This window comes from Tamandua tetradactyla, chromosome 16 (assembly GCF_023851605.1).
Source record: "Tamandua tetradactyla isolate mTamTet1 chromosome 16, mTamTet1.pri, whole genome shotgun sequence".
In the NCBI taxonomy this organism is placed as follows: Eukaryota; Metazoa; Chordata; class Mammalia; order Pilosa; family Myrmecophagidae; genus Tamandua; species Tamandua tetradactyla.
The window spans coordinates 53,910,084-53,938,081 of NC_135342.1; positions in this window are offsets into that span (position 1 = coordinate 53,910,084).

Below are 27,998 nucleotides of genomic sequence, written 5' to 3' on the forward strand. Positions count from 1 at the left end.
TTCAATATATATTAACTGAGTACCTTTGATGTGAAGAGGTGTTTCGGCCGGCGCTCTGATGATGTCATGCTTGTTGATCTATGGGAAAGTAGGAACATGTGAACTTCATTCGTTGTCCATTTGGTGCTAATTAAATACTGAGAACTTGTTGAGAACTGCTGGGTTCAAAAGAAAGGAAAGGTGCTGTATTAGCAAAACTTGTATTCAGGAATCCTGAATATCAAGGTTTAATACTCCTTGAAGGGTAACTTAACTAAATCTTCTTGAAGTATATTTCATATTCTAACATTACTAATTTATTTTTTTGTCTGTCTCTTTAAAGCAAGCAGATACAAGGCTGATTGGTTGTTCTCTTTAAGCACAAATATTAAAAAACAGACTGCTTTTTCACTTCATTCTTAGTAGTTTTCTGTAGTATTTTTGCTCCTATGTCTTCTTTTCTGGTAAGAGTTACCAGATTTAGAAAGGTAATTAAAAATCAGAGACATTCTTGATACATATGAACTGTATAAACTTGAGCAAATAAATAATCCCCAATAAGCTTTCTATATTCCATATTACATAGCACTGACCTATCAATAATTCAATAATTTTTTAGTATTAAGAGATTTTTAAAATGCTACAATTTTCTTACATATTTTCATGCCAGGTTCTGCTACAAAATTAATTTTAGGTCAGGTCAGATTTTGCATGAACAATTTACAAAAATATATATATTTTTGAGGGATAAAATCTGTGATTCCTCCCTATAGGAAAGCTGCGTGTTCCAGCGCAAGTTCAGACAAGCATTGAAATTCAACAGTGTTTACTCTGTGGCGTTTCTTATATATTTTTCTCCCATCATCTCCTCTCCTACTTCTCCCCTTTCTGAGAAAGTCCTACTTCCTGACATGTTGCTCTTTAAACTTGATGATTTACAGCTCCTGGTTCTGGCACTCATGCCAATGAACTGAGTTTAATTCACTAGGAAAATTCCCTAACATGTTTTTTTTTCCCATATACGGCCATCATTTTCATCCTGTTGCTGAGCCAGGTGAAGGTGGTTTTGGTGTAAATACACACACCAGTGACATATGTTTGTACATATACCCACATTTATATATGTGATATACATAGATGTTATAATGTCCATGTGTGCTCCCACACGCAGTTTTCCACTCTGAAATACAGACCAAAGACAAGACTGAGGCATGTCTTCCTGCCCTATCTTCACTGGAAAGCCATAAATGGCTTAAGGATTAGCTTTGTGTTTAGCCTGTGATGGTTGCAGGAGAAATGCTACCTCCTGTGCCTTTAAAATCTCCTTCCTTGAAGGGCAACTCATAAAAAACACTCGGTGAATATTTAAAACAGTTTACGCATCATAATAGGTTCTATTCTGGGTCACTTTGCACACCCAAATTGTTTTTTGAGACTATTAACGATGTCATGCTGAGCAATTTAATAAACACAATCAGTGGTAAAGCCTGCTACTTTTGTTTTACTGGGTTGAAAAATAATCCTCATATGTATCTACTCATGGTTATAAGCCTGCTTACTTAACTAGAGAATCTAGAAGAATAACTTCTGCATGTATGATGGGATCTTTTATTCATGGGTGACAGAGTCTATTTTGCAGTTTCTATTTACACCCAAATTGTTCTTGAGGAACAATTCAGGCATCATTTGCGTGGGCCTCCACACTCAGAATAGGTTAACAGCCAATGTCACCTTCACTGGCCTATTCTTTGGATAGCGACCATTAAGGAAAATAGCTACTTCAGTGAGTGGTATATTAAAGTTCTAGCCCAGAGCTCTATGTACCCCTAGCTCCAAGATTTGTTATATTGGCTCAGCAAAGAGACTACATTCACATCGTCTCCTGGATGTAAAAACAAGGCAACCTAGCCAGAAACTTCAGCATGATGAAGGTGGGGATAAGGACCGATCCAAAAGAAGCCAAAGGAAATTGTTGTCTTCTTGCCATGCAGCCTCTCTCTTCTCCAAGGACCTCTATCCACCATATACCCATTTCCTTCTCCTTCTCCCATTCTAATATCAAGCAGTATTTTCTCCTTCCCATTAGCTCTCCAACCACCCTTATTCCCGTGTTTATTAGTTGAGGGCTGGAATCTTGCCTCTCAACTAATTTCTCTGCCCTCGGTTTATTTTTTCCCGCTATCTGTGTATGTAAAATGTGATTTTAGAATTAAGTGCTAAGGCAAGCTTTGTTTTCCCCAGAAGAGTTGTCATATTTACTTAAGATGGATAACAAGAATTATAAAACCTGCCATGTTTCTCTTTTAATTTCGGCTGCCTGTAGGTGCAGACAAATGTCCAAGTTGTTCAAGAGTCTTAAAAATTTACTCCAAGTCCTGTTACTTTCTTGGTATTTAATTTCTGCCTGAGCCCAGGTCTAGGTCTCACATTTAATATATACCTTTCCTGACCCCAATATGTTATTTTCACTCACTGACCCTGCTTCCATTTATTACCCCAGTTGAACAGAACTGGATTAATCATAATCCTTTGTTCATATTGTAGTTACGTTTCTTTTCTTTCTTTCTTTTTTTTTATTGCAGGTGATCCTGTAATACAACTTCAATCCTTTGTGGAATGAGGTAAGGTGTAAATAAATAATGAGTAAGTAAGCATTGCCTTTGCAGCAAGAAGAAAACTGAATATTGAAGCTGGACTGGAAGGAAAGAGATCTAAATTACTCTGCATGAAAACTGGATTGGGAAGGAGGTGGCATTTGGGGGGAACAAGGAGAGAAAAGAGACATAAGGAGATGGGAAAGAGAGAAGAAAAGCACAGCCTCCAATGGGCATTTTCCACCCAGAATAAATTTTCTGGGTAGAAAATGTCCATTGATTTGTAGGAACAGTGTAATCCTGTATTCAAAGGTTATCTAACTAAAAAAGAATTACCTTTTGCCACAACAAACCTTTAGCAAATTCTGCTGGAACAATAGTCTGGGATTAATTGTACCTGAATGAAAGGATTGTTTCCGCAGTGTGGTTGGACCGGCAGTTAAGCTAGAATGACAGATCTGAGAAGAAAATTAAGTGTTGAAAAATGATGAAGCACGTGGTAAGGGCACTGGTAAAGGGAGACTAAATCTCCCAGTGCATGGAATAGGCCTTGAGCTAGTTCTGTTTTTCCTTCTCTCCCATCTTTCCCTTTTCTCTCTCCTTTTGTCCCCGCCCCTGCTTTTATTTTCCTTTTCTTTCCTTCCTCCCCACATGTTCCTCTTTTCTCCCTTCCTCCCTTCTTTTCCCAAAAGTGTTTGGCTGTCTTCTATGTGTCAGCGGCTCTGCTATAGACATTAGACGTATAGGACTAAAGGAAATACATGGGTTCTGAAATGCTGGAGCATATTTTATAAATAGAACATTTTAAAAGTTAAATTAAAAGTGAAATGAGTAGGTTTAGGATTAGTGCTATAAAGAAGACAAGCAAAGTGCTTGGGAGAATGTGTAAGGGGGAGGCAGTTCCGAGGGGATTTTTTTTTTTTTTATTTAGAGAACTTATTTCTTCAACTATATGGAAAGAACGGAAGACGTCATGAAAAGCTGGAGGAATTCAGGGCATCAAATTTCATTTCAATATTTATTCTTTTCATTTATTTATTTTTAGTGCAATTTTATTGAGACATATTCACGTACCATCTAATCATCCAAAGTAAATACCTGATGGCTCACAGTATCATCGTATAGCTGTGCATTCATCACCACAATGGGTTTTAGAGCATTTCACTACTCCAAAAAATATATATACAATAAAAAAGAATATCCAAAACAGTTCATGCCCTTTATTAGCCCCTATTATTTATTTATTTATTCTGCCTTTATTTTCTTACTCATCTGCCCATGCACTGGATAAAGGGAGTGTTAGTCACAAGGTTTTAACAATCACATGTTCATACCCTAAAAGTTTTAAAGTTATGCACTGATCCTCAAGAATCAAGGCTATTGGATTGCAGTTTAACAGTTTCAGGTATTTCCTTCTAGCCTTCCTGGTACATTAGACACTAAAAAGAAATATCTTTATAATGTGTATGAATGATCTCTAGAATGACCTCTCAACTCTATTTGAAATTTCTTAGCCACTGAAATTTTATCTTGTTTCATTTCTTTTCCCCATTTTGGTTAAGAAGGCCTTCTCAATCTGACAATTCCAGGACCAGGCTCATACCTGGAAGTCATGTTCCATGTTGCCACAGAGATTTACACCCCTGGTTGTCATGTCCCATGTGGAGGGGAGGGTATGGAGTTTATTTGCAGAGTTGGCTTAGAGAGAGATGCCATATCTGAGCAGCAAAAGAGGTTCTCTGGGAGTGACTCTTAGGCATAATTATAGCAAGCTTAGCTTCTCCTTTCGCAAAAATAACTTTTATAAGGGTGAGCGCCAAGATCAAGGGCTTGGCTTATTAAATTGGTAGTCCCTAATGCTTGAGAGAATATCAGGAATTCCCCAGAAGGAAAGTTTAATATTTCCACATTTTTCCCCAGTCCCTCAATGAGACTTTGCAAATACTTTTTTTTTTTTTTTAATTTTATGCCTAAATTACTTTGGGATATATCTGGGTATTATATTAACCTGTCAAAATAACAAGAACACTTTCTCTGTTCTGGGTTCCTTGTAATTAGGTCGTTTGAACAAACTGGCTACACAGAATAAATTAGCAAGTGTGCTACAGAAAATATAAATTCTGTACCAAATAAACATCTCTTCTTTTGATCTTCCACAGAGGTTGAAGTTTTCAAATACAGTCAATACCATTCTTTACCCTTTAGTCTGATTTACCTTAGTCCTAACAAGATAAGTTCCATTCATATTTCTAATTGAATTCTGATCTCTTTTTCAGCTTATTTAACAGTTGCTATATGGAGTAATGCCGGCATTCACAGCTGCAGATCTTTGGCTCTCAGTCTCACATATCATGACAGATACTCAAAATTTCAGGGAGTGACCAGAATATACACAATGATCTCAGCATCTCAGAACTCAGAAATAACAGTTAAACTCAAGAATATATGTGACTGCTGTAAAAGCTTACAATCTAGGAACCTTTAAAATAAACATTGAACATTTTGTACTCCTTAATCATTGACTGTCCAACTTCCATTCATGTTCTGTTGCCTGATAACCTATGCTCTTGAATTAAATTCTTAGAGTTTGCACATTATAGTTAGTCCATATTAGTGAGTCCTTACAGTATTTGTCTTTTCATTTTTGGCTTATTTCCCTCAACAGAAGGTCCTCAAGATTCATTCACCTTGCTCCATGTCTCACAACTTACTTCCTTCTTGCAGCCATTCAATATTCTCTTGTATGTATACACCATAGTTTGTCCTTCCGTTCAGTCAATGAACCCTTAGGCTATCTCTGTTCATTGTAAATCTTGGATACTGCTGCCAAAAATACCAGTGTGTAAATGTCAATTTTTGACCCTGCTTTCAGTTCTTCCAAGTATACACCTAATAATGGAGTAGCAGGATTATATGGCAACCCTAGCCTTAGCCTCCTGTGAAACCACCACACTGCCCTCCAGAGGGGTTATACCATTCTACCTCCCTACCAACAGTGACTAGGTACATGTTGCTCTCCATAGTTTCTCCAGCGTTTGTATCTTTCTGCTCATTATTTTTAAACAGTTTTATTCACATACCATGCAATTCATCCAAAGCAAACACCCAATAGCTCCTGGTGTAATCACATAGTTATGCATTCATCACTTCAAATCTACATGAGAGCATTTTCATTTCTTCCACAAAGAAAGAAGAGAAAAAAAGAAAAAAAGAAAATGAAAAGGAGAAATAACAACACCAAAAATCCCATACACTCCTCCCTTATATCCCCCTTATTGGCATTTAGCCTTTTTTATGTTGCCTTTGTTACAATTAATGGAAGCATTTTCCAATGTATGTACATGGAATTTATTTACATGGAAATACAATGGAAGCATTTATTGTATTTTTTCCATATACAATCCCATTTCAACATCTTGCAATGTTGACACTCATTTGTTCTCTTTCATATAAAAACTTTCTTATATTTGTTCATTTCATCACCATTACTGTCTACTCTAGGTTTTGTTACATTATACAGTCCCAGTTTTTATCTTCTACCATTCCTTCTGGTGTCATAATTGCCCCTATCCTTCCTCATTCAACCATACTCACATTCAGCTTTGTTCATTATACTTACAATATTGTGCTCTCTTTTAGTGATAGTCTTCATTTCCACACTCTTCTCCAATCTTCTCTACTGTTTTTTCCTATCTGCCTGTAGGGCTTACTTTAGTATTTCTTGTAGAGCAGTTCTCTTCTTCACAAAGTCTCTCAGTATCTGTCTGGAAATATTTGAAACACTCCTTCACTTTTGAAGGACTGTTTCATGGGATATAGAATTCTTTGTTGGCAGTTTTTCTCTTTCAATATCTTAAATTTATCATACCATTCCCTTTTCACCTCCATGGTTTCAGTTGAAAAATCTACACATAGTTGTATCAAGTTTCTCTTGTATGTGGTGGATCACTTTTCTCTTGCTGCTTTCAGAATTCTCTCTTTGTTTGACATATGACAATCTCTAGGTGTTTTGCATTAGGCCTATTTGGATCTATTCTGTTTAGTGTTCTGTGCTCCTTAGATCTGTACTTCTATGTTTTTCATAAGAATTGGGAATTTTTCAATGCTTATTTTCCCCATTATTCTTTCAGCTCTTGTCCCTTCTGGACTCCTCTGGGACACCCATAATATGTATATTTGTGCACTTCATATTGTCACCCAGTTCCCTGAGATTCTGCCCATATTTTTTCCATTATTTTCCCCATCTGTTCTTTCATGTGTAGGATTTCAGATATCCTGACCTCTAGTTCACTAATCCTTTCTTCTGACTCTTCAAATTTGTTGCTGTATGTCTCCATTGTGCTTTTCATCTCCTCTAGTGTAGCTTTCATTCCCATAAGTTCTGCCATTTGTTTTTTGGGTTTTTTTTTTTTTTTTTTTTTTTTTTGATGCTTTGAAGTTCTTCTTTATGGTTGCCCAGCATCTTCATGTCTTTCATCTCTTTTGCCATATCTTCCTTCAATACATTGATTTGATTGTTAAGATTTGTTTGAACATCTTCAATTAATTGTTTCAACTCCTATATCTCATTTTAAATGTTAGTTTGCTCCATTGATTGGGTCAGTGCTTCCTAGTATGACCCATGATTTTTTTGCTGGTGTCTAGGCATCTGGTTTCCTTGATTAGTTTATTCTGGAGCTCATTTTCTCTCTTTTACTTAGGGTTTCTTTGTTGGTTGGCTTTGTTCTCTATCTGTTCATAAGCATTCAGTTCAACTTATCCTAGACCTCTAGCTTAGTGTCTGTTTAACTGGTCAGAATTTTTCAGCTCTTGTTTTTCCAGATCCTCCCTTGATAGATAGGATAAACTCCCAATCATATTTTACCAGAGAGGACAGGTCCAGGTCTCAGGATGAGGGTGTAACCAGTATCAAATTTCCCTGAGACTGAGACCCAGCAGGCTTCCAGTCTTTCCTATGAGGCCTCTTGAATTTGTATTTGTTTCTATCCTATTCAGAAGGTTGTACTTATTAGCCTGCAGCTCCCACCAGCATAAAGTAATGTGGTCTCTTTGATTCTTAGCCATCACCATCACAGCCAGGGGCAGGGCTTAGACAGAGGTTGAGTTAGAAGGTTGACCTGAATTGTTTCTTTTTACCAGGCCCTGGAATCTGAATTCTTTGAATGAAAACAGCCACTTGTGCTGGGCATTGCTACCCCCCTTCTCTTGATGAATTATCTTTTTCACCTTAAGGAATAGAGACATTCCTTAATTCCTCCCCTGCTTTGGGTAGTGCTGAAACCTGAGAATGCCTACAGCTTAATTTATTGTGAAGCTAGATTCATTTGTCAACTTGGTCAGGTGAAGGCATCTAGCTCTGTTGCTGTGGACATGAGCCAATGGCACATGAACCTCATATGTTGCTGATGTACATCGGCAGTCGGCTAGAAGATGTGCCTGCTGCATTGAATGACATTTGACTTAATTGGCTGGTGCTTAAATGACAGAGCTCAACGTAGCACAGCCCAAGCAGCTCAGCATACCTCATCTCAGCACTTGCAGCTCAGCCCAGGCCTTTGGAGATGCAAAAAGAAATCACCCCAGGGAAAGTTGTTGGAACCCAGAGGCCTGGAGAGAAGGCCAGCAGAGATCACCCTGTGCCTTCCTATGTAAGAAAGAACCTCAGTGGAAAGTTAGCTGCCTTTCCTCTGAAGAACTAATAAAATAAATCTCCTTTTATTAAAAGCCAATCTCTGGTGTGTTGCATTCCAGCAGCTAGCTAACTAGAACACCTAGAAATTAAAAAAAAAAAAAAAAAAGAAAGAAAGAAATGGGAAAAAAATTATCCTTTTCAGAATCTGACCCCAGCTCTTCAGGTGTGTTAATGAAAAGCCTGAGTTGGTATTCACCTCTATGTGCCCCTTTTCCAGTTTTCTGGACTTAAAAACTCCAATAGCTTCTGTTTTTTGTTTGTTTGTTTGTTTTGTTTTTTACTTCAGCTTTCCCTCCTTTGTACCCAGGAGAAACCTCTAAGCTCCTTTCCTGCTTGCTCCAAATTTATCTGTGCTTGGAGTTTGTATTCAGCAGTCCAACTTTGTTAATTTATTCCACAGTTGGAGCTTCATTGAGCTACCTTCCCTTGCTCCTAGTAGAGATTGCTTCTTTTTTGTCCCACAGGGAAATAATTCCAAAATAGCCTGCTGTGCCAGTGGGGGAGGGGTGTCAGCCTCCACAGCCTGAGAGATTTACACTTCTGCTCTGTGATTTCACCAGTTTTACCCATTTCAAACAGTTGTACAATGTGTATATGCTCATGGGAGTTCTCCCAACAGTTGTTACAGACAGTTCCTAGCTATTTACTAGCTGCCCTAGAGGGCATGCTAAATCCTACATCTCCCTGTGCTGTCACCTTGCCCTGCCTCTTTTCATAATATTTATTTGCATTATATGTTGTGAAAATTAGGGATAGGGAAGAAAACACATGGTTTCATGTTTTAACATTTTCTACTTGGGCCTTGGTTCCCTTCTATTCACATGTAACTCTTTGGAATTTGATGTCTTTATGTGAAAGTAAATAGAGTAGGTTTTCAAATATTTTAAAATTATAAACTGATTTGATTTGATTGAACGCTATAAAAAAAACAGGCATAAAAATCTTCAGGCCATTCATTTGTCCCTATTTCAAATAAATCAATGCTACTGTACTTGTGCTACATTCAGGACAGACTTGCAGAAATCAGATACAGATATTATTGGTCAAATTTTTGGATCTTAAAGCTCCATATTTTCTCCTTCAATGATACTTTCTTTCAATGCATAAGTCTTGCAAATTTTATTTTACCTTTTCATTTTTAATTTTTTTGTGTATTTCCTTGGAAGTTATATTAAAATTTATTTCCAGGAAATATTTTAAGTGTTCCGAAATAGAGGTCTGAGCTTTTAATATCAGGATACATTTCTTTTGTCTTACCTTGCCCAAGACAAACTTTGAGAATAGTTTCTGGTAATTTCAGTGATATAGCCTATGAGTATCCACCTTCTATGTAGGGAACTCGAATGTTCAGAATCACCCAAGAAACAAAAGAGGAAAAGGCTAGAATTTGAAATTTATTTTTAGACCATGAACTTAAGATTATTGACTCATTATATAGATAAGCAAGTTTTTAAAAATGTCCTAATAATAATTATAGTAATGGTATAATGGGTAATGGGTCCCACTTTCCTACTGTTTTGTCATTTTGTATACATTTATTTAATTTAATTCTTAAAGAAACTTTACATGATTAAGATTACTGTCTTTATTTCATGAAATGAGGAAACCAAGGTTTGGAGAAACTAAGAAGAAAAATTTTCAGCTACTTTTTGTCAATTAGAGGGAGGTCAATTAAAGGTTAGAAAGAGGGAAGTTAAATTAGGTTGACTTTGATTCCCAAACTAGCTGAGTTGCTGACCTTGCACAATATGCAGGTCTCTATTCTCTTCTCTAATACGAGGAAAAAGAATAACTTTTTGTAGAATACTGAGCACTGGAGTAGTGAAATGTGAAATGCCTACTAAAGTAACTGGGGAATAGAATGCATTTACTAATAATCATAATTTTTTCTTAATATTATCATCACTATCGCCTAAAGTTATTTTCTCTATACTGTATCAAGGCTTCCTAATAATGTGGTCCTTATTTCTCATGAATAAGGAAGCATCTCCCACTGCTGAATCCAACCTCACTTTAGAAGACAGGAAACTTTGCAACTTCAGGTGAGAAATATCAGAGGACAGTATTCAGATATATGAGAAAAGTGTCATCAAATAGGATAGGAAATAGTGTCAGCTATGACTATAACTGAGAAGTTAGGATTTAATAAATGAATATCATCACTGAATCATTATATAGATATTTCTTTTTATTTTCTAGCATATTAGAATAGCCAAAGGGAAATACCTGAAATTTCTGATCTTTAATCCAGCTGCCTTGATCTTGATTGTAGAACTATATAGGCTTTATCTTGTGATTGTAAACCTTGTGATTGACTGCTTCTTCTTCCTTCCCCTTAATCTGTTTTCAACTTTAGAGTCCTATGATCAAGACAGCACTTAACGTTTATTAATCTGTAGCTGCCCAGAACTAACTTACCCCAATTTCAAAATATCTTGCTAGATGGAGCAGGATCTGAACAAATTGTCTTGCCTGACATGTACAGAACCTTAAACTTTAACCTGTAAGTGACCTATACCTCATTATAATACCAGAAGTCATGCCCCCATATTTTTAAATGCAATTTTATTGAGATATATTCATATAACATATAATCATTCAAAGTATGCAATCAGTGCTTCACAGTATCATCATACAGTTATGCATTTATCATCACAATTGATTTTTGAGCATGTTTTTCTCCATAAATACTAAAAACAAGAATAAAAATAAAAGTAAAAATTAAAAAAAAATAAAACACTCAAAACATCCCATACCCCTTACCCCTGCTATTATTTATTTACTTTTTGTCTTTCTTTTCTTATTCATCTGTCCATACACTGGATAAAGTGATTGTCAGTCAAGATTTTCACAATCATTTGGTCACACCATAAAAGCTATGTAATAATACAGTCATCTTTAAGAATCAAGGCTACTGGATTACAGTTCAATCGTTTCAGGCATTTCCCTCTAGCTACTTCAGTACACCCAAAACTGAAAAGGGATATCTATATAATGCATAAGAATAACTTCCCGAATCACCTTTCCAGTCTATTCAGAATCTCTCAGCCACAGAAATTTCATTTTGTTTCATTTCTCTTATTCCTATTGGACAAGAAGACTTTCTGATTCCCACAATGCTGGGTCTAGGCTCACCCCTAGAAGTCAGGTCCCACATTGCCAAAGAGATTTATACCTTGGCATTTAGGCAGAGGGCAGTGAGTTTACCTGTGGTGTTAGTTTAGAGAGTGTGCCAGTACACTGTTGTGTACCCCAGAAAACCCATGTTCTTTAATCCTGTTTCAATATTGTCAGGTGGAATATTTTTTATTAAGATATTTCCATAGAGATGTGACCCATAATTAGGTGGGACCTTATAAACAGGTGGTTTCCATGCAGACGTGTCTCCACCCATTCAAGGTGTGTTGCTTACCAGAATCCTTTAAGAGAACTGTTTTGAAAAAGTCAGAGCTGACATAGACAGAGACCTTTGGAGATGTAGAAACAAACATCCCTGGAGAAGCTGTCTGAAAGTAGAAGCCAAAAGGACCGGCAGATACCAGCCACATGCCTTCCCAAATTGACTTTTCTTGAATCAAGGTATCTTTTTCCAGATGCCTAAGTTTGGCCTTAGAATTATGAACTTGTAACTTAATAAATGCCCTTTATAAAAGCCAACACATTTCTGGCATATTGCATTTCTGGCAGTATCAACAACTAAAACAGAGAGAGAGAGAGAGAGAGGCCACATCTGAGCTTACCATATTTCTTGCATACATTCTGTGACTAAGCATGTAATCATCTGCACATGCTTAATGATTAGTTCACCTCTAACATCATCATCTCCAGCCATTTTGCTCATTATTCAAAAATCTACCATCTTTTAATACTATAAAAGTTAGTATAGTTTGGGGAGACATATTTTTAGACTGATTGTCTGATATCCTGCTTTGCACTTAGCAATAAACTCTTTCTCTCTTTGAAATCATGGTGTTTCAGGAATTGGTCATTTGAACATATAGGGTAGAGAACTTACTGCCTTTGACTTGAATTATGGCCACCATGACTCAGATCTCAGATCTCCAACTGAAGGAACCATACTTGAGTTATGATCCTAGCTGCTATGTTTCATTACAGCATCTCTACTCCAAGCCAGTGACTGAGCTGGGAAGATCTATGAAGCTGGCTTGCTGCTAGAGGACTCAGTTGATAAGTTAGCCTTAGCTGGAGGACGCACCATTGGCATTGGCAAAACTGCCTTACAATTGTGCTGCAGCCTAAGACTTTCTTAGCCATTCTTCTCCCCCCTCCCCCTTCTCTCCATAGGGGTTGATTCTGCATTGAAGTCTGATGGTTTACCCAGACTCCCCTCTAGATCTTTCTCTAACAAGGCTTTTCCCCAATAAATCTTTTGCATATCTAATCCTCTCCTAGCAAAGAAAAGATGAACTCTGTAGAGATTTCAAATTCTGCTCCAGAAAAGATTATTTTTGAACTATTCAGTTATCCCTGGGTCTCTTATTTTTTCACCAAACTGGAAAAAGACATGTTTACTGTAGATGATTCCACTAATTCCCCCCATTTTATTATTTTAAAGCTATCAAATGTTATCTCTAGAATGGATTAACACATTGTTTCTTATGTTTCAGTGCTAGATCACAGGGGCAGTAAATGGTTATTTCATGTGTAAATTATTGTTTGGTCTAAGAACAAATATTATTTTATCAAAGAGTAAACATTGCTTTGATTTCTGGCTCATGGAAACCAGTATGTTGCAAAAATATAAAAAAAAAAACAAAAATCATATCTTTGAAGATTTACCATCATTAACACTTCTGATTCAAAATTGCTTATATGATTTTAGTAAAGCATGCAGTGTCTTCTTAATTGGCTTTTGTTCCCCAAATTCAAAGTACTTTAATTAAACAAAATTATATTTTCATTATCACCACCAAAAGTCAAGTAAACAGTCTACTATTCTTCTCTGTTAGTTTTGAACTAGCAGCAATACTAGCAAAGTTTTAAATTGAAGCATGATAAAAAAAAAAGTCTTGCACCCACATAAATTGCTTCTTCCTAAGTCAATACTTGATTCTTCAAAGGTACAATAGTTGTATTATTCACCTAAATGACAAACAGATCAAATATAGGTTTTTAAATACAGATGGGAAAGGTTATGGTATTTGTGCTGCAACTGTAAGAGGCAATAGTTATTGTTTGTCCTTAATTAGAAGGCAAACACTGATAATCCATCTTTATCAGTGGAATGGAACATGAGCCTGAAAAACTACTAGATTTAATCTAAAATGGAGTGCTGAGATTTTCCAAAATCTCTTACAAATTATCTCAGTGTAGGACTATTTTTTATAATCTTGTTCTAAGGCTAAGATCAATGGGAACTTTAAGAAGGATTTACTGGTGATGATAGGATTTTCTTCTCTTGAAAGGTGCCACACTAGGGAAAAATGCCTCAATGGAAAAGAATTTTTGAAACTTGTTATTTGATGAAATTCTGCAATACACATCTAAGACTTTTGTTTTCAAAAGAATTTAAGTTATGATTTTCAAGGAATAGTTTTAATATAATGGCAAGACCAACCTTGATACCCATGAATTGGAGAGACAGTCATTCTAGCATTTGAGGTGTCTCAAATTGAAATGCAATGAAATTATGCCCAGGCAAAGCTTATCAATAATACATTTATTTAAATCTATCCTAGCTGTGAGGCCCAGATTCAAATTTTATTAAAATAATTTACATTTTAAACATTTTCCTCTATTTGTAGATGTGTAAAAATTTGGGTTCTATTCAAATGAACTTAGGGAGTAAACAGATGTATCATTAACATCCATGGAAATAAGGTCCAGGAGAAAAACCATGCCTGCTGTCTGGTGGTACTTACCTGCCCGAGCTCAGTTTAGGGACAGATTAGCTATCACTTCAGTTAAAAAGAAACTGATTACAAAAATATTAGCCATCTTTCCAGATGAAAGTCGAAATATGAACACAGTGATATAGTGCCAAAAAACATTATTGTCAGGATTTCATACTGTTCCTCAACTCCAGAGCTAAGGTTGAAATATTTAGTGCTGCCACACCAACTCAGGCTCATTTGGCGGGTTGCACTTAAATTTCAGCCATTTCAGCCAACATTTTAAAATCTGATAAAACAAAATGTAGCTAGCCAAGATGCTGTCATTCTCATTTTTGAACCCGTTTGTAAGGTGCATCAAATCCTCTTTTTCTTAATGGGTACAACTGGACCCTCTAAATGTGGTTTGTGGAGAAGGGCTTCCTTGGTACCAGAATGTTCCTCACTACCTGCGTACTTCTTGTACATACCGCACCATGCTTTCTTCTCTCTCTCTCTTAAAAAATATTTTATATATTATATATTTTAAGGATGTATATATGCATGTGTGCATGCGTGTGCATCTTTTAAAAAATCCAAAACTTTGAATTGTGTTCAAATACTCTAACTCATTATCATTGAGCACATTCTTCATGTGTTCATGAAGACATGAAAGTCAGAGTCTTCCCTTCCTGATAACAGTTGCATTCCAATTCTATGATTATTTAAAAATATTTTATCAACAAATAGATTAAAGTAAAAAAAATAGTTTATAGTATTAGAAAAGGCAGAACAAGACTTCCTTGTTCTTATTCATTCTCACTTCCAAATATATATATATATATATCTTTTTATTTTCATGGGCAGGCATTGGGAAGCAAATCCGGGTCTCCAGCACGACAGGCAAGAATTCTGCCTGCTGAGCCACTGTGGCCCCCAAATGGATATTTTTAAGTCTCAAATTGTCATTTGCTCACTAGAGAAAAAGTATTTTCTTTTGGAAGGAAGCCTGGCAAAACCCTGCCAGCCCAAATTTATCATGTCTTCCCAAACCCTCGAGCCTTCCAAATCCTATAATGCCAAATCTTTCCCAACTTTTTGATCTTATTTTTTTTCACATTTCCTTTCTTCCTTGCTTGGTTTCTGACCTTCTCCCAATGCTGTCAAAGTTTCAGGCCATAGACCACTTCCCCACATCTTCATCCAATCAACTATTTCTGCTGAAAACCTGGCATTTTCTTTCCCTCCACCCTAACTAATATTTTTCTGACATTATGGTTAGAATAAACCTAGTCCACTCATTAGTCTAGAATATCAATATATTTCAAATGGAATCAATTATCCATTTCTATGAAATACTAACCCCAAGAAAACAGAAAACTACTCACAAACATAGTTGAAATTAGTAGCAGTAGTGATATCTGTAGTTTCACATACAGAGAATACTGGAGAATGAATGGCAAATATCAGGTAATTTTCTGAACAGTTTACAGACATAATTGCATTCAGTGAAAGCAGCAGCACCACCTAATTACACAAGTCAGTAATCTGGGATTGGCTATACTCCATACATAGTTATGTTTTCTTTAACTGAAAAGTTTTAAAAAAATAATCAGAAGAGTTTCATAAGTATTACAAATCCCATTGTTTGGTGGAAAATCAGATTTGACAACATTGGGCTCAGATTTCTCTATGGCTTTAGCTGACAAGTAGTCACTCCTTTTAACAAGAGTTAATTTTCCATTTTGCTACAGTACCTCCCATTCGTTGTCATTTTATACTTCTTTCACCACGTTCATCCATCTTTCCTGTTTAGCCTGAGTAAACATTTGAATTTTTGAAGTCTGTATCGATTCCTTTATGTCATTCACTCCATTAAGCTGCTCAACAAGTTCTGGCAATTTTATCCTCTGAATCAGGGGTTGGCAAAATTTTTCTTTAAAGGGACAGAGAGTAGCTATTTTAGGTTTTGCAGACCATAAGATCTCTGTCAAAACTTCTCAACCTACTGTTGAATCCTATGGCAGATATAGTCAATATGTAAACATAAATGTGTCTATTTTAATAAAATTTTATATATAAACAGTGAGCTGGAATTGGCCCATGAGCTGTAGTTTGCTGAGCCCTGCTGCAAATGATAATTTGTCAAAGTGCATGTTTGAAGTGCTCCATGAAGAAAAGGATCCCTTAATCACATGAATTCAGAGAATGAAACATATACCTGTCAGAGATTCACAACACTATTTTAAACTATCTGAAAAACTCAGCGATTGAGAGGACTTCAGCTTTGTTTAGCTATGTTATTCCCAATCACATTGAACTACAACATCTTTGTTTCAAATTTAATAACTCTTAATATTTCAAGGCACATTTTTTCACAGTTGAAGCCTTGAATGCATCACCACCTCTTCATCTTATTGCTACTGATTTCACTCAGCTCTTTGACTTTCTTTTCCTTTCTTGTGTTGCATTGTGTAGTGTTGTATTGTATAGCAATCTTAAGAGGGAATACACATGGGTATGAAAAAAGTTGAAAAGTAACAAAATGTAGCTAATTAAAAGCAGATCTCTGCCACCTGAGAGCCCCAATTCTACCTCAGAGTCAAATGTGTGTTAATAGTTATTTGTGTATTCTTGTACTATGTTTTATTCATATACATGCACAATGTGAAAGCATATATGTGTTTTTTTATATACATTCTTGTGATCCTTTTTCTTTATACAAGTTTGGGCAAACTATAAAAAATATCCAGGTACCTTTCAGCGCTGTCCTGTTACCTACAGACAGAATCAAAGCCCCAACTGTGGATGTATAAAGCCTTTCAAGATCTGATCACTTCCTACGCTCCAGACTTATTTTCTACCACTTCTCTCTTTAATATCACTCAGATCTTATGAACCTCAGGTTTCTTACCTGTAAAATAGAAAGAAACCACGCAACAATAACACTGCATCATATCTATTTCATGAGGATTAATGAGGGAAAATATGCAAAATGTTTAACACTTAATAAGTGTTTGATTATTGGTGGCTGTGATATAATCACTATCAGTTTGAGACCATTGCACCATTGAGGTATTACGTACAAGGATATGAAATGTCGTGGTATCTTAGAGTTTAAAAATTACTTTTAAATGTATAATTCCATTTTATCTTTGTTGACACATTCATCATATATTTATTCATCTAGTCTCCCAGCTATAGTGTCTGGAACATATTAGGAGTTCAAACATTAAGTTTTGGAGTGAGTTGCCTTATGGTGTGTCATGAGAACACAGGCTCAGGCACAAAAGAAATATTTAGCAAACAACTGCTTCATTGCTTACCTGGCATAAAGGGTCCAAAAGAACAGGACAAGAGAGCCCATCGTGACCACTGTCCCAGGGTATTTATACAATCCAGGAGAAGCAGCACTGCCACTGAGAATTCCCACCCTGATAAGTAGTTGGAACTGCTTGATCTAGGTTTCTTTAAGAAGGTAGGGACAGGCTTTTCATTAGACCAAGGGGTCCCCCAGCTACTGAATGGAAACATAGAAAACTCTGCATACAACTGTAAAAGGGGGGAGGGGGAGGTGGTAGATGAGGGCTGGAAAATAGCTGCTAAGTATGTCTGTGACTTCCCCAGTAAAAAAAAAAGTACTGATGAGGTGACAGATTTCAGTGAACTTACATTTTAGGATGGGAAATAGATAACAAATCAACTAATATGCAAGTTTGATGATTAGATATTATGGTGAGAGCTAATAAAGAAGGAGGGATAATGCAAGTTAACGAGTGATTTGCTAGTTTAGATGGTTGTGCTACTAGAGCTGAACTCCATAGGTGCACCACACTCCTAAAATATACAGTGTCATTAGTGGCCCCTGGATTTATGCAGCTAAGATAGTTTTCCTAAACCTTGGGGCCCCAGGAATATTCCCGAAACACTTTTTAACCTTAACCCAGAAAAAAATTATTAGAATTTGTGATGACTGATTTCATGCGTCAACTTGGCTAGATTTTGCTGTTCAGTTGGTTGGCTTACTTGCTACTGTGAAGGTACTTAGATGAGATTTGCATTCATAGTCATTTAATTGACTCTACAATCAACAAAGAAAATTGTGAGGGTAACTTCCTCATCCAATCAGATGGAGGTTTTAAAAGACAGAACTGTAATTATCAAACTTCTGATCAAGCAAGATGGCAGCACGAGACACTCTGGGATTCCATTCCCCCACAGAATCTTTGAACAACTAGCAAAACTAGCAGAACCATCTTGCTCAGAGTTTTAGAAAACAAAGGTCTGCAGTAACTAGACAAGCAGTGAATCAAGAAGAAATACAATTTCAAAATTTCCAAAAAGCTCCTGGCTCTCTTGCTGCCCAGGACCTGTCCTCCCTGGGTGTGTGCAGTGTCAGCCTGCACTCTCAGGGTGGATCCCTGGCCTGATTCCGTACCTATGCACGTATTGGACTCATGCATGTCTATACCCAATCTATGTGGTGTCAGTCTGAAGTTCTGAACCACTTCACTTGTCCCTGGTTCACTATCCAGCATCTTGCCCTACATATAGAGCAACCTGGGAACAGTGAAAGCTTTGTAAGAAGCAATCAAATTAAAGAGGCCTGGGGCAAAGGAATCCCAGGTTTAGGACAAACAATAAAGCAGGGAAAGTCTATTTTGTAGGGAGTAGGAAGGGCATTTGGATCTCTGTAAACTGGGGAATTCCTCTGGTTAGGAGGACATACCAGGACAAGGCCCATGCTCTGAGAAGACCTGAAGAGGTCCCAATGCTTTTGTCTCAGGCCGATCCTCTTGGGATAGGACTAAATTCCAAAGGAGATCATCAGCCAACACAGAGCCAATTAGTAATGACTGGTGGCTTTTGTGCTTGGTTTCTTTGCTATTGTTAGCTTCTGATGCTAGGAAATCTCTGTCACGTTACTTGATGGATACAAATGTAAGAAACAGTCAGCTCAGGGATTAAATCCCAGAACTAACACCCCAAAATATTAAAAGACAGAACTGAGGGTTTAAGAGGTCAAAAGAAGAATTTCTGCCTCAAATTCAGCATTGACTCTTGCCAGAATTTCCAGTTAGGCAGGAATTCCAACTAAGATCTTAAATATCATCTCTTTTTTAATGCAATTTTGTTGAAGTATATTCACATACCATATAATCATCCAAAGCAAACAATTTAATGGCTCACAGTATCACCATATAGTTGTGCATTCATCACCACGATCAATTTTAGGATGTTTTCATCACTCCAAAAAATAAATAAATAAGATAGAACGCCCAAAACATGCCATACCCCTTATCTCCCCCTATTATTTATTTATTTTTTTGTCTTTATTTTCGTGCTTATTTGCCCATATGCAGGATAAAAAGAGTTTCAGTAACAAGATTTTGACAATCACACGGTCACACCATAAAAGCTTTATAATTATACAATTATCTTCAAGAATCAAGGCTATTGGATTACAGTTCAACAGTTTCAGGTGTTTCCTTCTAGCTATTCTAATACACTAGAACCTAAAAAGGAATATCTATATATATAATGCATAAGAATAATCTCCAGAATGACCTTTCAACTCTATTTGAAATCATTTAGCCACTAAAACTTTATTTTTTAAAATTTCTTCTTCCTCTTTTGGTCAAGAAGGAACTCTCAACCCCATGATGTTAGGCCCAGGCGCATCTCTGAGGTCTTATGTTGCCAGGAATATCATCTTTATTAGAGATTCCAGTCTGTAGCATGCCTTCTAGAGTTCAGAGTTGCCAGCATTCAAGATCACATGAGCCATTTCCTTATACTAAATCTCTTTATAAATATATCTGTGTATTTTTACATATATGATTATAATCACATACATACAATGATTATATATAATCATAAGGATTCTGTATTTGTTATTTATACATACTTAGAGGAATTTATTTCTTTCCTCTAAGACAGGGGGAGTTTTGTTAAAAAAAAAAGATTGGCTTTAACCATAGGCTGTTTATAGAAGGATGAAAAATAGAAATGAAGCAAAACAACAAGAGGCTCTTGAGCTAACTTTTTGGTTACAATGGTAAAAAAAAAATCCAATGCTTCTGCTACATTACTTAGCAGATATGTAGGGGATAGAATGAGAGAAAGTGCTGCAACACATTTAGAACAGGGTCTCATCCACTTTCACTAAGATATGACATATTTGGGGGAGGAGCATGTAGTCAGATGTTTGTCAGAACATATTCAATAAACTTCTGTTGAGAAATAAACAGAATAAAAATAACTTTTTTTCTGTAGATGTCAGGAAGTCGTTGAATCATTCAGTCCGTCTGTTAACCCAGAGCTAAAGGGAGAATATTTACTGTGTGCTAATTATATATAATCTTATTAATTCATACAGAAAAACAACCAAGGGAAGTAAACATTAATATGCCTACTGTACAGATGAAGACGCACCAGCTGTTTCTGAGATAAATATAAAACAACTGAATGAAACCTGCATTTCAATTTTCATATATATGCTTTACGTGTACCTCAGTTTCTTATATACAGGTCCTGACCACACACTGAAATTGATCTTTTTGCCCATCAAGGCAGCGCCATGAGTAACGGCTTTGTTCTTTGCTTATATTACCCTATTTTATAGTTGGAATATTGTAGAATACATTTAAATCTAAGCTGGCATTATAATAACCATCTGATCATGTAACACAAAACCCTGAAGCTCCCTTGGCCCATCTGAGGCCCAGACCCCACCTTGTACTCAGTGATCCAAGAAGGGGCAATGCAGGAGTGTCTATGCTGGGAGAGGGTTTTGCTGACCCAGAGAGAATAGAGAAGCCCGGTGGTGGACATGGAGAGGGGCCTGGAGGAAGAGGGATGTGACCCTGCTGTGGTCTTCAGTGACAAAAACATTCTCGATTAAGGAGAGAGTCACCTGTGAGCAGAGTCAGCAAGTGATCCTATATAATGTTTATTAGAATGTCAGGCAATTGAAAGTCAGAAACTTACTCCATTGAGGTGTGTGTGTGTGTGCATGTTTACGTTTTCATGAGAGAAAGAATCTTTTTAAAAATCTTATGCTGAGTGAAAAATACCCTTTCCTTCTTAACTGTATGTTTTTGTTTGACTGTTCAGTCCTAAATACTTTGCCACTTCCTCTGCCTGGCAAACTCCTATTTGCCCTCAAAACTCAGCTCAGTCATAGTCTCTTCTAAGAAGCCTTCCTTGACTCTATCCGTAATCCCTTCCTATTTCCTTCGTGCATTTCCCTATTGGTGTGCTTAGCACACCATATTAAATGTTATTTATTCATCTGCCTGCTTGTTTTGACATAAAGCTACTTGAGGGCAGGGTCTATGTTGTATTAATCCTACTGTTCTCCGCACCAATCCCTATAGGTGCAGCATAAATACCCTTCGGCTGTAATTGAATTAAACAAGTGGGAAATGAGTATTTACAAGTTTGCCATATGAAGGCAAAGTGGGGTTAATTAATAAAGATTCTAGAGAAATTTTGGATGAAAAATCAAGCACTGTTTCCCCTCCTAACCACAGTTCTCCTCACCTCCCTCTGACTTCCTGGTTTGTGATGAAAGATGTAAAGCTGTAGGGGTTTTATGAATCTTGCCATGAGCCTACAAAACCTTTCAAATATGATTCAATTGCATGCAGACAGAGACTCAGAGCAACTTGGCAGTTAACAGCTAATGGCTTTTAAGGGTTTAAGTCAGCCCTAAACATTATTCCAATGAGTTTTTGTGGTTTAATTACCTTAAAACATTAAGTAGTCAAAGAACCCATCAATACCGATATACTTAGAGATATCAAATGTGAGCTGCTCACGAATCTTGCCTTCAAGGTGTCTAATACAGCATCTTATTTTGCAAAACAAAAGTGTAAAAAATTGTTTAAGTCCACCTATTTGAACCTAATGATGTGTGCCATCATTAAACTGGGAACTCAAAATGATTCTCTAAACAGCAAGGAAGAGATTTCTAAAACAAGGGACAGAGTAATTCCTGCTCTGCCCAGTTCTCACCCATACTGCTTTAACTGTAAACAGTGGTTAAGTTCCCAGACTCCGGATTTCACTGGCTCTGGGTTCAAATCTCACCTCTGCAATTTGAGCTTAAAGAGTTAATACCCGTTGGGATTTTCCTTATTTGAATTTGTAATTTAAGAAACCAAAGGTTGTCACTTGTTTCATGCACTACTTCAGACATTTTCTTCTGCAGAATTCATTTCTATCCTTAGACTCAAAATAACTTTATTACTCTTTTCAAGTCAAATCACATACTGATCTCAACAATTCAAATTGGCTGAATATCCTGCACTAACAAAATGTTAATATTTATGAGTAGTGCATTATGGGTTCAGAGATAGGAAGAGAAACCTTCAGGGAGGCAGAAATGAGTTATTGGCCTGCTATAGGATGTGTCATTTAGAAAGAGCTGCACTGTAGGGAGAAATGATTCAAATGCACAATTTCAAGGGGCAATGCAATCTAGTTTACTAATCTCTCATTATAGGAAGGTGAGGCTTTTGTGAACATTGACTGCTCATTAGCATCTTGATCCCACTAAAGCATCCAGATAATGGGTGCCAGTTTTATTCTCATTATTGAGCAATTCAAATGTGTCCATTCCTCTTATTAGCCCATCATTCAAAAATTAAGAGTAGAAAAATGTAAAACCAAATCACTTAAACCATACAAACGTGGACATTAGATTTTAATTACTTGTTTTTTCATTTGAAGATCTCTAGGTAATTTAAGAGAACACCTCTGTGACCTCTGAGCCATTTTCCTCAGTTCCTGAGTTGCCTCTCTCTTATGCTTCCACTGTGCACTTTCCTTTCTACCTTATATTCAATTTTTGCTCCCAGGCCATGTAAGCAGATGATGGAACTCAAATATCACAACTCAATTTGGGATTGCACTTGGAATCTGTTGGTCAAGTTTGATGCCATTTATGTAAAAGTGTTTTTGTTCATTAGCTGGCTAGAGAAGAAAGAAAGTAAACCAAAAAAAAAAAATCAAGTAGGGCGGGCCGCGGTGGCTCAGCAGGCAAGCATGCTTGCCTGCCATGCCAGAGGACCCGGGTTCGATTCCCGGTGCCTGCCCATGTACAAATAATAATAATAATAAAAAAAAATCAAGTAGATAACAGGGAAGTTGTATAGTTCAGTTGAAAGCTATAACTTAATATCTGTTGGTTGAAGCTGGGCTGGTCAATGACAAAAAAAACTGGCATATAATCCCATCAAGTGAGGGGAACTCCAATCATAGCTAGGAGGTGTTTCCATTAGATTACAATAGGTATTGATATTGATTATAATTGATAGGTAGTTGGAAAGAATGACTTAACAAAGGAAAGAAGGAATGCATAGGAGGCTTTTCTTCTTTATTTCTGGCATAATAAGGTTGAAGAAAGCATTGTTCTGATCAGCCAATGTTTTGATAAGGGAAAAATAATAAACAGAAACACCAAGAACTTTAGTTTCCAATATCTAAGTATATTAAGATTGCCCTGTAAGTGTGTGGGGAGGGGATGCCACATATGAAATCACAAGCTTGTGTGAAGGGCAGTTAAGTAAGTCATAAAATGCACACGTAAGTTATGCTCCATTCTATAAATCTAATTTGCCATTAGGTTAACAGAATAATGATTAACTGTGACTCATCAGATTATTTAGTAGCTGTTAATTACTCCATCAGATGTCGTAGGATAACTGTCAACCTGTTTGGTACTGTGATTTCATTGGTTATACAGAGGTTTGGAGTCAGAACAGCGCTAACCCCATGGATTCATTCTCATGGTTCTTTTACACTGGACAATGTACTTTGTCTCTATGAAATGCGGATAACAAATTTCCATTTTCAGGGTTGTTTCAAGGGTTAGAGATAAAGTGAAGCATCTGGCATAGTGCCTGATGCAGATATTCAATACTCAGCAGGAGCAACAACTGTTATTACTATTCTTGCTCCAAGAAATTCCCTATGTCAAAAAGAGAATGAATTCCTTTAGAAGTAAAATGGTCAGTACACCTTCCAAAGGAACCTGAAGCAAGGGTGGCAGTGATGTAGGAATAGCAGTTAGTCCTAGGGGTGGGTTCTGACAGGTAAGTGAGGTCTGGTAGATACTACACCAACTGGACAAGCAGACAGACATTTGTTCTTCCTCCTCAGGGTCTCCTTGGTTGCCTGTTTTGTAGGATATCCAGAAATGGCATTTCCATTCAGAGTCAATTTGTTTCATGCAAGCAGATCATTAAACTCATTTGAAAACTAGTCCTGTCTGCTAGCATTCCAGAAGTGCATAGGAATTGAGGTTCTCTATTGGCTTTATTAGAGAAGGAAGCCATTGAGTATTCCTTTATGCCTCTGGTCTAGGTTTGTTACTGAATTGGCTTTAAGTTTTGGGAAAAGCTGCTGAATAGCTTTTGAGTGTCAGTCCCCCCATCAGTAAAATGATGTGAATAATGAAGTTTGATGCATAGAAATGTTGCATGCCATTTCACTCTATCCTCACCTCAGGAGCTTGCCACATGACCTTCGCAGTTTAGGTGCTTCAGGTTGCATGTGGCAGAAATGACAGCGTATCTGCTCCAACTTCGGCCAAGAAGATCTCATTCATGACCAGGTGAAACTGATAGTCCTCTTGGTGTTATCTTCTTACGATATTACTTCTCTCTTCATACATTCTATATCACATCATCAGGTAAGATCATACCCTTCCCCTCCTCTTAATACTAAATAGATTATGGCCCTGTGGGTTTAAACCACCGCCCTTAAGCCAGTCAACAAATATAGTTCTAAACTCTTTAAAGAGGGGTTAGGTGGTTTCACCCAGAACATAATTAGATGTCATGGTCATTGTCATCATCACCAAAATCAAATATTTTCTCTATGGCCCTGATTAAGCTATGCTATGCAGGCTGTTTCATTTAAAAACAAACAAACAAGAACAACAACGGAAAACCAACCTTACAAGGTCTATTAGCTAGAATTCTCTAGAGAAACAGAATCAGCAGGAGATAATTGTAAATGTAAAATTCATAAAAGTATCTCATGCAACCATGTGGGGATGTTAAGAGTGCAAAATCTGTAGGGCAGGCCGCAAGCTAGCAGCTCCAATGAAGGTCCTCAATGAACTCTCAGGAGAGACTGGCTGGATGAAGCAGGATGAGTGAGTGTCTCCTCTGAAGCCTTCTTAAAAGCCTTCTGGTTTGTAGATTAAGCATCAGTCATTGCAGAAGACACTCCCCTCAGCTGATTGTAAATGCAATCAGCTGTGGATGCAGCCAATATGGTCATTGTTTAAGTCCATGAAATGTCGTCATAGCACAGACAGGCCAGTGCTTGCCCAACCAGACAACCAGGCACCACCACCTGGCCAAGTTGACAAATGGACCCGACCATCACACAAGGTAGCTGCTATTTATCCCCATTTTATAGATGAGAAAACTGAAGCTTTGATTAAAAACCTGCCCCGATTTTTATGGCTAGTCTGAAGGAGGCTGGGGACTGGACAACACTGTCTGGGTCTGGTTTCCATTTACATTCTTTGTGCATACTCTCATCTAATACTGTGTGACCAAAGCTAAGAGACTTAAAACATTAAGACATTTTCACGTCATAAACTTGGCCATTGGTCACCATCCAGTATGACAATGATGAGGTGATTTTTTTTTTCCCTTAAAATGTCTTTATCTGTGAGAAAAGTGCTCATTCTTATTAGAATCTGCAGTGTAGGAACTGCAAACATATCTTTTTGCAGCTGTCTATAGATAATATATTCCTGAATTGTTTTAGTTTCCAGTGGTACTGGAAGAATATTATGCACATCAGTTTTATAAATAATGTGACATAAATAACAGCTGCATTTAGTGCCAAAGCAATTATTCTCTTCTTAATTAATCATTCATTTTTTTTAGGGGGGACTAGAAATTTGCATCCAGTGTTGTCTCCTTACATAATACAGGTGAGATTTCCTTACTTTCTTGTTTTGGTGTTTAATATGAGAAATTGTTTTTTTTTTTCTTTTAGAATTATCGAGATCTACTGAGGCTTTATATTTTCTTGTGGAATGAGGAACAAGGCTGTGTTTATGGTAACAGTGATGTTAGTATCTATGTTGCTATAGGCATTATAGGGTTGCTGTAAAAAGTTGATACAATGAATCTCAAGTGCCTAGTGCTCTGCTTGGCTAATTGACTACTTAATCACTTCTAAAATTTTTGGTGTAAACCCACGAAACACTGGGCCCTGTGCTGTGTATTCACACGATGGTGAATACAACAGAATTCAACAGACCTGAACAGTAACCTCAAAAGGTGTTGTCTTTACTGAGTTGCAGAGAATAAACAATTAAAAATATATTAGAAATTCCAATAAGCCATGTAAAAATAGGGACCCATGAAGAGATTGGTTTAATGATCAGGAATTATGAGGAGGTAACTTTTAATCAGGAATCAAAGTAGGGAGGGATTCATCCAGGCCAAAAAAGAGCAAACATTTTCCAGGCAGAGGGAAGAGTTTGTATAATTCTTTGTAATTGGAAAGACCTTGATGTTTTTGAGGAAATGAAAAAGGCCTGTATAAATTGTTGTGGTGGCTTGAAGCTGTATGCACCTTAGAAACGTATGTTCTACGTTAATTCATTCCTATGAGTGTCGACCCATTGTAAGGTGCATCTTTTAGTGGGCAGGATCTTAACTTAAGTAGAGATACAACCCACCTCATTCAGGGTGTGTATTAATCCTTGCAATTGGAGTCCTTTATCAGAGAATGTAATTCAAACAAAAAAGAAACGACCAGGGAAGTAAGAAGCTAGAAACCATGAAAACTGAAAGAGAAGGGAGAGGCCAGCAGGTGCCACCATGTGCCTTGCCATGTGACAGAAGAGTCCAGGATCCCTGGTAGCTTATCTTCAGGAGAAAGATGTCATCTTGATGATGACTTAATTTGGACATTTCATAGCCACAGAATTGTAAGCTAATACACTCCCGTTATAAAAGCCAGTTCATTTCATTGTATCTCCTTTGAGCAGCTTAGTAAACTATAACAATTGGACTTAGTAAGGAAAGATGAGTATAGCTCAAGGTAAAGTCATAAAGATTGATGGAAAAATATAAGGCTTCCCATAGGTAGGGACTTGCTCTAGGACACCTAGCTAATTAGAATCATGATTTGAACCCAGTTTTCTGTAACTCTTAATACTAGCTTGTTATAAGGCTCTAGAGTGAAACCATTCAATTAATCATAATGACAATTAGCAATAGTGTTCTAGTTTGCAATGCAATATACCAGAAACAGAATGGCTTTTAAAGAGAGGAATTTATTAAGTTGCAAGTTTACATGTTTTAAGGCTGTGAAAATGTCCAATCTAAAGCATCCAGGGAAAAAATACCTTGTTTCAAGGAGTCTGATGAAGTTCATAGTTTATCTCTCAGCTGGAAAGGCACATGGTGAAGTCTGCTAGCTTTATTTCCTGACCTCTTTACTCATGAAGCTCCCCCAAGGGCATTTTCCTTCATCTCCAAAGATCCCTGACGGTGTGGGCTCTAAAGCTTTTTCCAAGTGGTTTCCTCTTAAAGGGCACCAGTGAGCAACCCCACTTGAATGGAAACCATCTAATCAACAGTTAGCATCCACACTTGGTTGGGTCACAGCTCCATGGAATCAATGAAAAAGATTGCATATTGAATGAGGATTAAATAACTTGGCTTTTTCAGGGGTACACAATGGATTCAGACTGGCACAAATAAACTGGCACAGTAAACTGATTTATTACCTTTATGTGTCAAGTACTTTTCTAATCACTTGTATGCATTATAACTTTATCCTCAAAAAAATCTCTGAGGGATTTTACTATCTGCATGAAGCATCAAGCAAATATGTGTAAGTTAAATAACTTTTCCA